This window comes from Onychostruthus taczanowskii, unplaced genomic scaffold (genome assembly GCF_017590055.1).
Source record: "Onychostruthus taczanowskii isolate IOZ18803 unplaced genomic scaffold, ASM1759005v1 scaffold20, whole genome shotgun sequence".
Classification (NCBI taxonomy): Eukaryota; Metazoa; Chordata; class Aves; order Passeriformes; family Passeridae; genus Onychostruthus; species Onychostruthus taczanowskii.
Genome location: NW_024499240.1, coordinates 12,550,924 through 12,566,421, shown reverse-complemented (window position 1 = coordinate 12,566,421; position 15,498 = coordinate 12,550,924). Strand labels below are relative to the sequence as shown.

Genomic DNA, 15,498 nt, shown 5'->3' with positions numbered 1-15,498 from the left:
TGAAAGGGCTTCCTCACAACTCAAAATCTGGAAGCATTTGCAGCAGTTCAGATTCCAATGATCTGATCTGGCAGACTGTTCCACAGCTGAATCCTTACAACCAAGGGCATTTTATCCCCAGTTCTTTGAGCATTAATCCTGGGCTTCGCTAACTGCATTGTGCCAGATCCACACACCCATGGGACAGTTCACAGTCCAACTCAATCTTTCCACTATAAAAGCCTATACAAAAAATTTTCCTGCGCAATCCGGGAGGAACAGGGCTATAAACACTTCTAGCTCTTTATTCCGTGGGACTTTTCCGTGTGCAAATAATGGATAAAAACTTCAATCAGTTGAGAATTTAAAATTCTGTTCCTGCTAAACATAAAATAGATTATATTCTATTAACCTCAGATTTCTAGCCGTGCTTCTTATTACAAACTATAGATAAGTGAAATACCACTTGCAGACAAAAATATGGCTAGAACACCTAAATACATCTTGGAACATTCATTCTCTAAGAGATCACACATAGACTGTTTTTAATTTCAGGTGAATAATGACAAGAACTGAACTTTTAAGTCAAGACCTACAAAAATATTATAACATCTATTTACATTTTAGTGAGATAAAATGTCCTCACTCAAATCTATCTAACATTTTACAAAGATTAGAGAGCACATGCAGTAACAGAGATACCCAGTGAGTAACTTAGAAAGTAGAATATTCATAGGAGAAAACCTTCTCCCCATATACAGGAAATGTGAATGTATCATGCAATACTTCTGCTGGTTTTCTGCAGCAAACTACATTTTTCTAACAAAATTTCTACCAAACTACCAAATTTTTCAACTAGCTGCTTAGTACATTACGCAGAATGAGGGAAAACTAATCAGATACATCAATCAAAGCAGATTACATCCTGTTAATCCACTTAACAATTTAAGCTGTACTTGGCCTCATCTAAGAAGTGTAAATCACAGTAGCCCAATTAAGCATTATACCCATCTAGATTAGTTGGAACCAGGCATACAAGCATCTCCTTTTTCAGTAAACCTCAGCAAGTCTGAAACAGTAAGTAAAACAACAACATTATTATACACAAGACCACTTTCCCTTATTCAAATCATTAAGCACAACACTCAGTTGAGAAGACTAATTTTTTATCCACAGGATGCAATCTTCCCTTAATTTCTCCTCACTGAAAAGACAACTTCTAGCCTTCAACAATGCACACCGGTTGTAGGTTGTCAATCCAAAAGTAAATTTTATTACTGGTTTCCCAAGAGGCAACAAATGAGATTTACATTCCAAAGGTATTTTGGATAGAGGAGGATCAAAAGGACAAGCCATCCTCAGCAGCAGGAAGACACACAAGCAGACTCTGCTGTGATACTCCCTGGATTCTAATTGTCCTGGCCCTGCTGCTATCCAGACTGCAGGGGCAGGGAGAGGCTTCACAACCTGCTCTGTCCCTACAAGCAGTGATTCCAACACTGATTTTTCATGGGGTTACTTACATGAGTAAACATTTATCAATTTATCTTAGGGTTGCAAATGAAGATCAAAATAATTATTTGACAAATAAAGTTTGCTTGCAGCTGACTTACAGCCACAAGCTGTGAAGCACATCCTGTAGAAAGCCAAATCCTTTGCTCATTCAGTTCTGCTTTTCCTTTCCCAAATGACACATAACCAGGTAAAACACTAAGTCAACACACAACGTTTTGCATGTGGTTAATCAATGCCTATTTCACATAACAAAGTCTTTGTTTAATATACAGATAGCCCAAACTGTCTTAGGCATTAATAAAGGGATATAATGAATTTTAAAATCACATTAATCTGTCAGAAAAATATCCATGTATTAGAGAAAAAAGTACCCTTTAATTAATGAGAAGTATTTATGTTTTTCCAAACTGAGTAACTGAGAGCTTGTCAATGCTTGTGCTTTGCTCCTCCACCACACTCTCCCATTTGTTTGGGTGAATTTTATCAAAGTACCAGAAAGAAAAGTACTTCTATGGTGACAATAACAACATAAACCTTGGAAAGGAGACACAGTGATGTGCACAAGACCTGAGACTTAAAATTTCTTCCATGAACAGTTTCAAAGTGCACTGTATAACTTTTAAAAAAACCCAAAACCCAGAAGTATAGGAATGACCAACAGAGTGTGAAAAGAAAAGTTTCTTTCAAGGCAATCCATGGCACTTCTCCCATTAAAAGAAAAATTTAATATATGCATTAGTCTTCCTCATATTGACTTCATACACCCTTTGTACAGCTGACAATTGATGAAGCTTATGCCAAGAGGTGTTGAACACACTTTTATTTGTACTACTTCAAACTCTTTAAAAACCAAGATAAGCTTGATCAAGGTTTAAAAACCTCCTGACTTCATGTTCTTAAAGCCTTGGCAGTTAATTGTTCCAGTCAGTGATTTACCCTATCAAGATGGGGCAAGCATATCTGAAGCTCAACATAAATCAAAACCAGACTTATTTGTAGTGTATCTAAGCCAAAGCCTTTTACCTATTGACTTACCTTAAGTAGAAACCCAGTACTTAAGTCTATGCCTTTGCACATAGTCAGTGTCACCATCAGTATTAAGAGGAAATGAAACAACACAAAAGCAAAGATTTCTTCCAAAGCAGTGAGTCAGTTTTTAAAAGACATAAAATCTCACTGGAAATGAGTATTCTTAAAACTACCAGGCAAAATTAAACCCAGTACCCAGTAAAGTAAATGAAAAACACCCAACCAAATTCAACTAAGGAAAATAAGGACAACATTTTAAACCAGTGATTAGTCCACATCTCAGAGCGTGAAGTCTGACAAGTTTACTTTATTTACCTATTTAATATAAAGGTATCCATAAATCAACTCCATAAAAAGCAGCCTTCCATAATTTGCAATATTTAGAGTACGTTTTATACAATGCTTAAAGAGACTTTAAAACCCCTAAAACCTTTCTCTCAAGCATGAAAAAGCCTATATCTTTGGTATCAGGAACAAAAAACACATCGACACTGTTCAGTGCACCTAAATATATGGCACAAAGGCAAGAAGTGGGAAATACCAAGAGCTCTGTGGAACATTAAGGAGAGTGACAATTTACACCTGCTGAGCAGCAGCACCACAGTCTTTGCAGTGGCTCCCTACACTAACCTATAGCTTCATAATGAAAAATTCAGCCTGTCAACTTAACAGCCCAACATAAAACATATCACCGAAGCTCAGAGTAAGTTCACAGCACTCACTCAAGTTAATAGGACTTGTTTAAAAAGTTGAGCTAGGTCAAAGTTGTATTTTGCTGAAAGTTATTTCACTCCAAGGAAGTCAAAACACATACTGGAAATGAAACAGAGAAGTGATGTCATATCTACACACACAGAGATTATTAGGAGAATATTTTTACACAAAAACACCATGTAAAGCAATCAAAAACTGTGACATTTACTCCAATTATGATACTTGGGTACACACAATTAACCCTAACAGAATTTTGGGAAGGTTTGGGCATTGCTCAACATGGCATTATTCAAAACATATGAAGATGGCTGTTATATGAAACAATATGTGCATATATGTATTTATTTTTAATACAGACACACAGGTATGAAAAAACAATATACATTAAACTTCCTTAAGTGTTGTTTTCTCCTTAGTGGCAGTGTCCTCTGGTTTTTCTCTAGATAAAGAGCATTCAGTGGGAGCTTTTTCTAATCCACACACATGCAGCAGCATCTCTATGGCCACACCTGCACCTGTATGAGAACAGGCCAGATGCTGAAGCAATGCAGGACACAGCACATGACAAATGCTCGTGACTCATGGAATAGGCCTGTCTTGTCCCTAATCCATTTTGGGACAGCCCCTAGCACATGGCTTTCCCTTAGCAGTCCTCTGTTAGGGCTGCTGACACCGGCCCAAGGCAGGCCAGGGAGCCTCTGACTCTGGACAGTGCCACAACCCTGAGACAGCACTCAGGTTCAGCAGGTACAGCCCCAGCCTTACCTTACCCTCCCCAGGGGAAGTTCTGCAAGATTCAGAGAGTATGACAGTTGTATTTTTCTTATTTTCCTCTACAACATAAATATTTAAGAGATTATTTCCACGACTCTAATGTTTATGTTGGTGAAGACAATGTAGACATTTTTATTAGAGCAATGAAGCAAGAAACATAAAATATGGGTTTATGTAGTTATGGCTACATTTTAGAGATGATATATTTACAATCTGTACTCCTTATTTTTACCAGGAGAAATCTCTTTTATCAAACTACCAGCTCAAAAGAGACTCAAATCCATGATCATACAGGATAATAATAAGATCAACCAAGCAGAGGGGGCTTTTAAAGAAGCCTCTTAAATAAAGAAAACACGCCATTGAACAAATACTTCTGAAGCTGAAATGCTGTAGCCTAGCACTATGAATCTCACATGCTCTTGTGAGACCAAGGTTAAGGAATCACTTAAAGATGGATTTTTGTGACAATCAGGATCCAAAGGGAGTTGTTGGTTTTGTAATTTTTTTAACACTATTTTTCTCAGTATGTAATATCTAAGTACCTAGTGAATTAACACTTTTGAACATTTTTTTTTCTACAGGATCCTTACAGACCACACTGCTTCCCACCAGGCTATGGCTGAGCCACTCCACTCACCATGAGCTGCTGCGGCTTCAGCTGTCACATTTTTTCCTGGAAAACTCTTCTTTCCTACTGTGGCTATTCTATCTGACAAGAATCAGTCAATGTTTCATTTTTTTAAAGATGCTGCTGGCCATTCCTGGAAGAAAATGAAATTTACTGCTGTATGCTTTGGGATCATCTAATTACAATACCAGCCTTCAGGGAATTTTTAAACTAATGACATTGGATTTGTCAAGCACAAAAACTTTTAATCTGATTTTTCAAGTGGATCCTAGCCAATGGATCCTGGCCACCACAGCACTTAAAACACATTTGACTGTCCTCCATGCAATATTTAGGTGGGCTTCTTATCAAAATGTTAATTTTTGTTACCTAATATTTTCACTGGTGGTCAATACAAGGCATGTAGGGGTATTGACAATGCTATTAAATTTTTTATGACTGGAAGTCCACAAATCAAATTATGTGTGTGTATATACAGCTTCACAAATGAAAGGAGGCACAGACTTTGAGAAATCGGAACCAAAATACGGTATGAACAACTCCCCACTTTATCTGCTGATCTCATGATGCAACATCAAGAAACACCAGCTCAACAGTAGTTATTTTTAATTTTATTTCAACATCCTAGTCTTTATTTTGAGCATTCTTTTCATTTCCAGTGCTAATAGCATGAACAAAGCCCCAAACAATTAATTATGTCACAATGACTCCTCCAAAAGCAAACAATTCATATGACCCATCAATCATCCACTTTTGGGTATTTCCTTAGTTCTAAAGTACAAATAATGCACCATTTGAGCTGATAGGTTTGGTTTGACTGCACTAGGTTGGGTCTTTTGGCCAAATGATGATGGACTCATGCTTCAATTTCAAATTAGTTTCCATTATTACTGCTTCGCACACATAAGCTACAACTGTGCCATGTAGAAACACGGATAACTACACTTCAAAGAAAAGATTCTCTTTCAAACCTCTCTTTCTTTCAAACATAATTATTGTCTATTTTTCAAAACTGCCTACTTTATGACAAATTTATGAAACAAATTATGAAATACAAGTATTATTGTTCATTAAGCAACTGCTATCAGCATTCCAGCCCTCCCCAGTCAGAAGAAAATACAGTTGTAACACAAAACTGTGCAAATGTAACAAAACTCAACATAGTGACACCATCCAATGGCTACATCAAACCAGACTCAGCCTGAGTCACTTGTCATTTTCTGCCCAATACTACCAGGTACCATGAGAAGAAGGAACAGCTCCCCAAGGGAACACAGAGTGAAATGAAGGCTGTGACTACCCATTTGCTTCAAAAGCTAAACATGTTCATCCTGTCAGCAGAACTTGGAAACCTAACATCAACTTTATTATCAAACCAAGTAACAGGATTCCTAGGTCCCTAGGAAGGGATAACTGACACACATGCACTTGTAATGTCAGTGACCATCTCCAACCAACAGTCAGGGCTTGCACTTCCAATGAGAATTCACAATCCAACTGCAGTCATTTAACACAACTACTCAGAAGACAGCATGCAACTGCTGCGCTGCTTTCTTCAAGTATGCAACCAATTTTAAGAAGAGACACATTTCAAGCACTGATGTCTACACTTCTGTAAAAATATGAAACCAAAAACTGCTACTTGAACTCTTCTATAAGTACTACAGTATTTTAGCATCATATCCTATTTCCCACAAAGATGTGTCCTTGGAACACGCAGCCATGCTACACAAAGCTGTATCACCATGTTCTATCCTACTGCCAGGGACATAGGTATTGTCAGCCTTTTCCTCACTGATATTCCAACTGATCACAAACAAGCTGTTGTGGAGGCACATCACAGATGCCCTGCATCATTGTCTTTATAAACCATGCAGTTTAGCTCAATTTCAATGGAAATTACAAGGAACTTTTCTCAGATACTAAACTCAAATATCAAAACAGTAGATAATGTCACTCTCAAATGGCAAAGGGCCCTAATATTATTAGAGAAACACCTCACATACCACTAGGTAGCTTCAAAGCGCCAAACACACGCTCCCAAGTTGCAAGAGTATGTCTCCTTTCCTATTAGGTTAGAGAAATTCTACATGAAACAGTCAATTCTGTTCCATCTGTTGGCAATGGAATTAATAGGCTTCCTTCTGGTGGTAGCTACACCGCAGCCTCTCCCCCTCTGATCAGCAAGGGACAACGTGAAGACAAAGGTTATGACCATGCCATGCACAATGACAGCAGGATCAAACAAAATCAGGCTCAGCCACTCAGAGCACTCCGTGCTATGAAAGGCAGTATTTTGGATACAGTCTCAAATAAAGGATTTTGAACATGCTACTAAGTCTTAAGCCCATTATTTACATCTCGTTTTCAATGATTCAGTAACGTTACCCGAACAGGTGCCTCATCAGCCAATGGAGTAAATGCAATATCCTAAGCATTCTTGCCACTGTCTGACTGAAGGAGTTTTTGAACAAACAAAATGCTGAGTTAGATTGAAAAGAAAAAAAAAAAAGAAATAAGAATTACACGTAATTATTCAAGAATTTAATCTGCAGATTGAGTCTCATACATAGAAATCCCCCTTATTTTGCAGCATATTGAAGCTTTAGCTGCAGTTTAAATCATGTTGGCACATAAAGGAAAAAGTTAATTTCTTTTCCATTACGCATTACTACTTAATCTTATAAAGGGGAAAACACAAAATTCATTCAATTTCTTCTCAGGAAACCTGACAAAACAGTATATTGTTTCTGGCTGGCAGCCACTGTACTGCCATAGAGTTTCTTAAAGGTGCAACACTCTGCATCCACGTTTGAAGAAACACTGGAAGCATGAAACAAGTAGAAATGATCATTAGCTAAATTCATTCCAAAAACAAACAGCAAGAAAGCAATAGGTCTTGAAGGAAGACAGAGGGTCCTTGCAGAGGCTGGCAAACGCTCCAAGCCAAACTAAATCCATAGTGCTAACAAACCACGGCTTTGCTCTGGCATCACCAGAAGGCTGTTTTTATAAAGACAGATGGACAGAAGGGAGGCTTTTCAGCTACGATTGTGTCAAGTTAAACTACTACCAAGCAGAAGTTTAAAAGTGGTTTCCAGTCAACCGTATGAGCTCCATGGAATCTCAGAGCCCATTTTAAGGTGATATAAGTAAGGACAGAAAGATAGATACACACATGTGGACTAACATCTAACATCCATGTGGTTGCTCCAGCTGACACAAAAGCAACCATCAGATTTTTGGAAATTTAGAGCCTGAACAGCAGTGTTGATTGAATGACACCATTAGGCTTATTCCTTTCATATGCTAATAATGACATCATGCCTTATGGCCTGATGCTGCAACCATATATTATCATCTCTTAAAGACTTCTTTTTTCCAAAGAAGTCTAATATGTGAGCAAACAGCTCACCTGCATATAGGAAGAAGATTTTTTAATTCGTCCATGACACAGATTTCCTTCTGTACCTTAGCGCTGTAAATAATTACTACTGAAATATTTATAGAGGTCTGACTTTTTTTTTTTTTTTAAAGTAAGAAAATAATAAAAGTGTTGGGGCAGAAAAAAAAAGTCTACAAAAGAAATTTTGGGAGCATACAGGAAGCAGCTCTGGACAAAGTGAAGCAAGGTAAGGCCCCTGATGGTATTTCGGGTACAGGAATGATTCAGGGCCGAATCTCTTGCAAATATTCTAGTGCAATGGAGTGTAGTGCAAAGACCATCACACAGCACCCCAGAAAAGGGAGGAGAAAAAAAAATGTTATAAATACTCCCTCCATGTTCCTGACATATATCCAGGAACAAAATAAGCGACAATAAATTATGTAACTCTTATTACTGACTACATATACCACACTCTTATTTATTTTGGCATCATACAGGCCAAAAGAGAATTTTATTTTTCTCAAACACCCTGGTTTGTAGTGATGCGCACTGAAAAGGTTAAAGAGAAAAAAAAACAAAAACATACTAAGAAAGGAACAATATCCACACATCAACAAACAATCCACAGAACAGTGAGGACACGAATATAAACCTGTTTTTCCCCCACACATACTGTCATTGTCCTGTATTTCGTACATACAGCAACAGAAACACACATTAAGTCCCCCTGTTTTGAGAAAAACACGCTTGAAAACTGCGGTGATCTTTCTTCCCCACCACGGACAGTGCTATGTAGAATCTGGAGAACAGCCTTATACATAAATAAATAAATACACTAAACGGCGAAGGGGGACAGCCCGGAGGAAATAAACGCGGCACACAAAGTGCTGAACGCCTTCCCCGGGCAGGAAACCAGTTATAATTTAATGGCCAAAAAGCGATTTAAATTAAGCCGAGCGGAACCCTGCGGGGCTCCGCGGCAGCGCGGCGCCCGAGCCTCCCGCATGACGGGGCCGCCGCGGCGGGCGCTGGGGCCGCGGGCCTGGGCGGCGCCGGGGGCGGGCGGCCGGTAACAAAAGCCGCCGCGAGGCAGGGGGATGCGGGGATGCCGCCCAGGCCCCGGGTGCAGCGCCCAGCGCGTCGCCGGGGACCCCGGCCCGGACCCCGATCCGCACCCCCAGGAATGAGCAAATGGGGTGGGCGGGTGAGCAGCGATCCCCGTGCGGAGCGGGGGAAAGGCTCCTGCGGCTGCTACATTGTTACCGCTATTGACGAGCAAGCGCCGCTGAGGTGGTGCTGTGAAACGCCGGGGTTTTTTTAAGTCGCACACAGTTATCTGCACTGACGGCTATCGGTGTCATCAGCCGTGAGTGTGAGCCAGCCTTCACAGTCCCCCCCGTGCCAATTACCCGTCTGTTTCAAAGCAGTTGAATGCCGACAGCTCTACGTTCCCTACTTTTTCGGCAAATTCACTTCTGCTTTGTCCATCACAATGAATTCAGGATTGTTTTCATAGGAAAATGTGCTTACAAAAAAAACCCCACAAATTAAATGAAAACTTAAAATCATTAATATGTACAAAACACAGTAATCTAGAGGAAGAGAGATATGAAACATTGCAGAATCACAGCCCAACAAAAACACAGTAATGTCAGTAGCAGGAAAAAATGTCTATTTTATATAGATATTCTTACACTATCAAGGTTATGGTTATTATTATGAGACAACACCTCATTCTTTGTTTTCTAAAGCATATTAAGATACAATCTTCCCACAAGCAAGGAGCACATTAGTCATTGCTTCTTTGTATTCCACATCTGTTTTCTAATATATATATATATATAAAATATATAACAATATATGGGAAACTGCATGGGCTCTGTAGACACAGTTTCTTCAGAATAACCAGATGGCAACTATATTAAATTAATGCATGTCTAAATAAAAAGTAAATACAGTGCATTCTCAAAGCCCTGGGCTTCAAATCCTTTCTGTAGTGAAGCCCATGGCACTGTGGGCTTGGGTTTCAATAGAAGGAGGGAATTTGCTCTTCAGCCCTTCTGTACTGCAGGAACTGCTCCAGATAGGAGCGTACGCAGCTGTATTCCAAAGTAGGTCAAGCTATAAAAGTCATCGACACTCTTCCACCTACCTGAAGCTTTAAAACTTTGATTTGTTTCTTTTCTGTGACTTGCATAGCTTTTGGCACATTGGTCCAAAGTAGTTTAAAAAAAGCTTCATGTGCAAATGATCAGTGTGCCAATGATTAGTCTTATAAAAATTTTCCCTCATTCCTTATACTGAAAAGTGTACTACTGTGATGTGCAATTGCAATAAAATATTGAATTTACATTAAAGGATCAGATTTGAATGATCATATATAAGTTAGTGTTTATCTGGACATAGTAGACACATCAGTTTTTTCAGCAGTACCTTGGCTTGGCTGCAGTAATGTAACATTATTTTATTTTCTGAAACAAGATGAAAATAGAAAAAAAATATATACAGTGCCAAGTTCCATAACATTTATGATTATTTGTGCTTTGTTTTTGTTTATCATTACTTTTTATTTGATGTTAAGATGAGAAACCCAGAAGATGAAAACCTTTAGCTAATGAATTATTCTCAGTGGATTTGCAAGCTGCTGAAGCCCTTTGACTGTATGACATGAGTGAAGACTTTCCATAAGTTAAGACTTTTCATCTGTCAAATTAAACAGTACATAAATCCAATGCGTTGGATTTTCGTGTTTCTCTCCCTGAAATGAATACTGGAAATGTTCTTGTCCACTAAGCAAAAACATTAATTCCTATGAATCCTCTTGACTTCCCCCAGACATAAATGGCAGCGACCACAGTAGTAAAATCTAATGTATTTGTAGAAATCCAGCACTCCTGCTTTCCAGTGGTTACAAACATGTTGATTTCTATGCATGCTTTCCTGACATATTTGTTAATTAATGTGATGTTACATGCATCCTTTATTAGTCCTTTATTAACAGTTCCCACATCTTTGGTGTGAGTTAAGATTCTTTCCTGTTTTCCTCAGATGTAACTCTGGCTGCACCTGAATAGAGCAGGGTGCACACTAGAAAATAAACACATTCCACAGAGGGATTGCTACTTCACTCTTCATGGGGGCTCACACACTGCCCTAGCAAGCAAGAGGATAACTGTTCAGAGCCATGCACTGAGGCCATGGGTACTTCACCTTCAACAGACTCACAACCACAGAAAGCCAGCCTGCTTTTCTGGAGCAGACACGTCTTTTCAACAGCTATTGCTCTCACCCAGCCCTCCCCGATCCTTCTTATCTCTCCTTTGCCAAAAAGTTCATGTGAAAAAAATCAGAAACTCCTACTGTCTTCTCTATCATTCAGTAACAGAGATGGGCAGTGCACAACACACAGCAACACCTTTTCAGACTGACAAATGTCTTTTCAAAGTTAAGTTACAATGCATTTGAGGCAAAGCTACTATTGGGTGGAAGTTGGAAAAATTATAATTGGTCTCACCTGGAAATCAGGACATAAAAATAACTGAAGTAGTAATAGAATACAAAAGCTTCCAAAAAATGTTTTGTTATGTTCTTGGTAAAAGTTTCACTGAAGAAAAAAACAATTTTCGGTCATCCTCAAAAATTACTTAGTTATGAAAATGCAAAATGCTATCGACTGTAGAAATCTTTTACTCTAATGGTAAATTAGACATCCAAACTTTCTAATTAATGTCCTTAATATCCTGTATATGACAAGAAACTATGACATACTGACATAAGGATGCACCCCTTGAACATTTTCAGCTGCTCTAACCTTAGACATTGGTAGCTTAACAAAAGAGAACATTAATGCAATTCATAATGCATTAATATTAAATAGAAATACGCTTTTTGCTTAACACTATTAATTACTTTCACACAAATACTAGGGAGACGTACAGAAAAAACAAAATACAACCTTTTGGTAAACCATGTATAAAGAAAATAAAACAATATTCCATTATTTCCCATCTGCTTTCTTTTTAATTTCATTATCATTTAGAAGAAACAAAAAGGACTTGATGAATCATTACTGAAGGTCACCATTTACCACCATGGGATCAGCAGGCTAGGAAAAACACGCCCTTTAAGAGGGTAACTTGCCTATACCACAGCAAGAAGTGTAAAAAGACAAAGAACACTCCTCTATATTTCACAAAGATTTCATCTTTTCTCAGCTAATCAGCTCTTTACAAGGCAATGGGCCAAGCTGAATGTCCAAAATATAAGCTTCTCTGCCATGGCTATCAAAAAGCCAAACATGAAAAGGCTTAAAGGATCAACCAGAAAAACATTTGGGTGGCATGGAAATGTAATCTTTCACAAGATTTCCGGACAGATTACTGTTCAGCAGGTGAAAGTATTAATTGAAAGAATCACCCTAGGTGCCAAAATCTGCAGGACATATTCCCTGACCTGTCCCATCTCTTTTGTGCTGCACAAAAGACTTAATGAGAGTGAAAACCATCTGCAGCTCCCCAGCAGGTTTTTTATAATATAAAAGAGACCCTGAGTGACTGTGGAGTTGTCCAGCCCATGGGAGGCCACACACCCCTACAATGTGAGCAGAGAGAGGGGAGAGCACTGTGAGGGAAATCATCCCTGGGCTTTGCTGCTCCTGCCACCTGCAGCTGGTCCATGAGCCCTCAGGAGCTGTTGCCATCCAGTACTGTTGGTGCCAGGGCAGGCATCCATCCAGCCAGAGACTTGAGGGGCTCCACAGGAGCTCTCCACTCCTCTGGAACACAGGCAAGGAACCCACTGCACCAGGCCATCTGGGCTAACCTGATTAGAGCTCAAATCTGCAGTCCCCAATGTGGCAAAACTCCCATGGGTATCTTTGAGCACTTACCCGAGTTGGTCTTCTGGTCTTGGACTTAGAGGAATATTAATACAGAGAGCAAAGAAACACATGGCTGAGTTTTGATTTAGAAACATTTAAACCTTTTGTGGAAGGTATATTAATTGCCAATTTTAAAGCAATATCCTACCAATAGCAATTTATGAAATTATTGGAATAGTTCTTGAGTACAGAAATGAAATCTGGTGCAGTTGCTAATGCTTCCAAATAGTTACTGAAATGTGCATAAAGATCACTGAATTGGAGTTGAAGACATGATGATAAAAGCAATTGTTGGTTTCTGTTGGCACTTGCAGAAATTTAATTTTAGAACTGTGCCCTCAGGCAAGTAATATAGGATTAGACCCATAGGCACTGCATCAAAAAATAATACTGAAACGTCACTTGTAAAACACACTTTCATGATCTTGCTATTTGACTTATAAATGTGTCAGTCAGACCTGCAGAGAAAGCCTGCATTAGGCTCTAGTGAGGTAATATCAATGGATCATGCTTTTGTAAAATCAGAAATCTTCCATAACTGAAGAAAATGACTGCATCGTTTCTTTACAATGTTCTTGCTGAAGCAAGTAAATAGAGTCTATGGGGAAACAGTCCAACATCATGAGAAAAATGACAAAGACTGTGAAGGCGTCAAGACGTGAGGCTAAAAGAGGATCACAAATCTGTATCAGAACCCCAGAGAATTTCAAGATCTGTACTGACAGTGTGGAACAATTCTTGGTTTTACCCAGTGATGGGAGAGCAGAAAAAGCTCGAGCAGGTGGCGCAGAGCTGCCACATCATTAATATCACTGACTCCAATCTCAGAATATTTATCTGGTGCCCCTCTTCATGTTTGTTTACACCTCTAGTATATTGTTATTTGAATTACACATTTAGTCACCAATTTGACTAAAATCTTCAAATTATCTCTTTAGGAGTCTTAATGCTTACCACACCAACAACACTTACATGTAAATGCAAAACTCAGTAAGCAAAAACAGCAGATAGTAGGTGAGCAAGCTACTCTGCCAATGAATTCTCTTTAAATGATTGGAAGGAAGCAGTAACTTCTTTGGCAACTGAGCAGCAGGTTACCCTAGTGACATTAATTCCTTCTGCATCCCACATAGGATTGAATGTGGAATTAGCAGAGCTTGAAAATGCCCCTGCAGCTCAGGCAGAAATAATTTACTTCTCACTGTAAATTGAGGCTTCTCTTCAGGAGATGCTTGAGCTTCAACCCTCTTTATCAGACAGGGCAACAGGAATATATACATTTCACTAACAGCCATGATCAGCAATGAAAACTCAACTTATCATGAACTGAGAGAGGACTGTCAAACACTTAAGCCACATTCGTCCTGCCACAGAACAAATAAACATTAATGCCAGAAAAATAAAGCCACTCTGAAAGCCTGAGGAATCAACAAAGAAGCTTTTTGCCTGTGCCTAATCCAGCTAAACCTTCTTATAGTCCCATTCAAAAGAGACACTTGACACGATTTCCATCCACAATAGCTTTCTTACACATTCTATCCTTTTCCATTTATGAAAAGACTGTAGCATTATATTTAAGAATCCACAGAGTCATCTAAAGTACAGATGCTGAAACTATTATTTTGGCTAAGAGTTCAATTCAAAATGGTGAAGATAAAGAGGGCTTTACCTTCCCAAACACTTTTGTCAAATCAAGAGAGAGAAGATATTCCTTCATTGAGTGCAAAATATACCAATGATGGTGACTTTAAAGCCAGCATTCAGCCAGATTTCTGTATAAAAGTGTCACCATACCAGATCCAGCACAATAAAAAGATAACCACAAAATCCCAACAGCTACAAATATAATCTCACTCCCTTCTCAGGTTCAAAGTGAAAGGAAGAGCTTGGGATTTTATATTTTTACCTTGTTCTTACTGCAAGGTGTTATAGAACTTCAATGTTAGTTTCCACCTGCCATTTTTCCCTTGGTATCATGTGGAAAAAAACCAGCAGTGGTAAACTATCAGTTTGCAATAATGGCAGCATTCATTCCACAAGAATATATATGTAAGTTATTCTATTTATTTAATGAAGTGTAAGCTACCTGACCACCTTGAAATGTGAACAATACCTAAAAATAAGGGCTCCAAACTAAAGCCACAATGGCACACATTAACATGCCACAAAACCTGAGCAACCCTGTCTAGTGGAAGTTGTCCCTGTCCATGGCAAGGGGCTGGAATCTCTAATGTTCTTTCTGACCCAGGCTGTTCTAAGACCTCAGGAATAAGCTTTAGATTAACCATGCACCTAAATTAAAATACAAACTTAGCTCCTTAACTGAAAAGGGACAAATCTGGATGTGCAACTGAAGTTAAGCCAAACACCAACAAGCAAAACTATTGCATGAAATCACATTCAAATTCACAAATTGCTCAGGAGAAGAGTATGATGACAGAGAAGAACTGACAGTAACAAAGAAGATTAGAAGTAATGATATTTGAAGTCTTCACACTGAAAAAGAACAAACAAGTATTTGGGTTCACAAAGTAAACAAAAACAGAGTATAAGAAATGAACCTCAGAGTGGTGAACAGTACAGGCAACT

General features: G+C 38.8%; 1 protein-coding gene across 1 annotated transcript in view; it reads right to left on the bottom strand.

The window, feature by feature from the left end:
* Window positions 1–4,729, bottom strand: part of HECW2 (HECT, C2 and WW domain containing E3 ubiquitin protein ligase 2) — a 147,053-nt gene extending 142,324 nt beyond the window's left edge. Inside the window, exon 1 of the mRNA XM_041403229.1 lies at window positions 4,652–4,729. The gene's annotated coding sequence lies outside the window, so the exon portion shown is untranslated. The remainder of the gene's footprint in view (window positions 1–4,651) is intronic.
* Window positions 4,730–15,498: the final 10,769 nt, after the last annotated feature.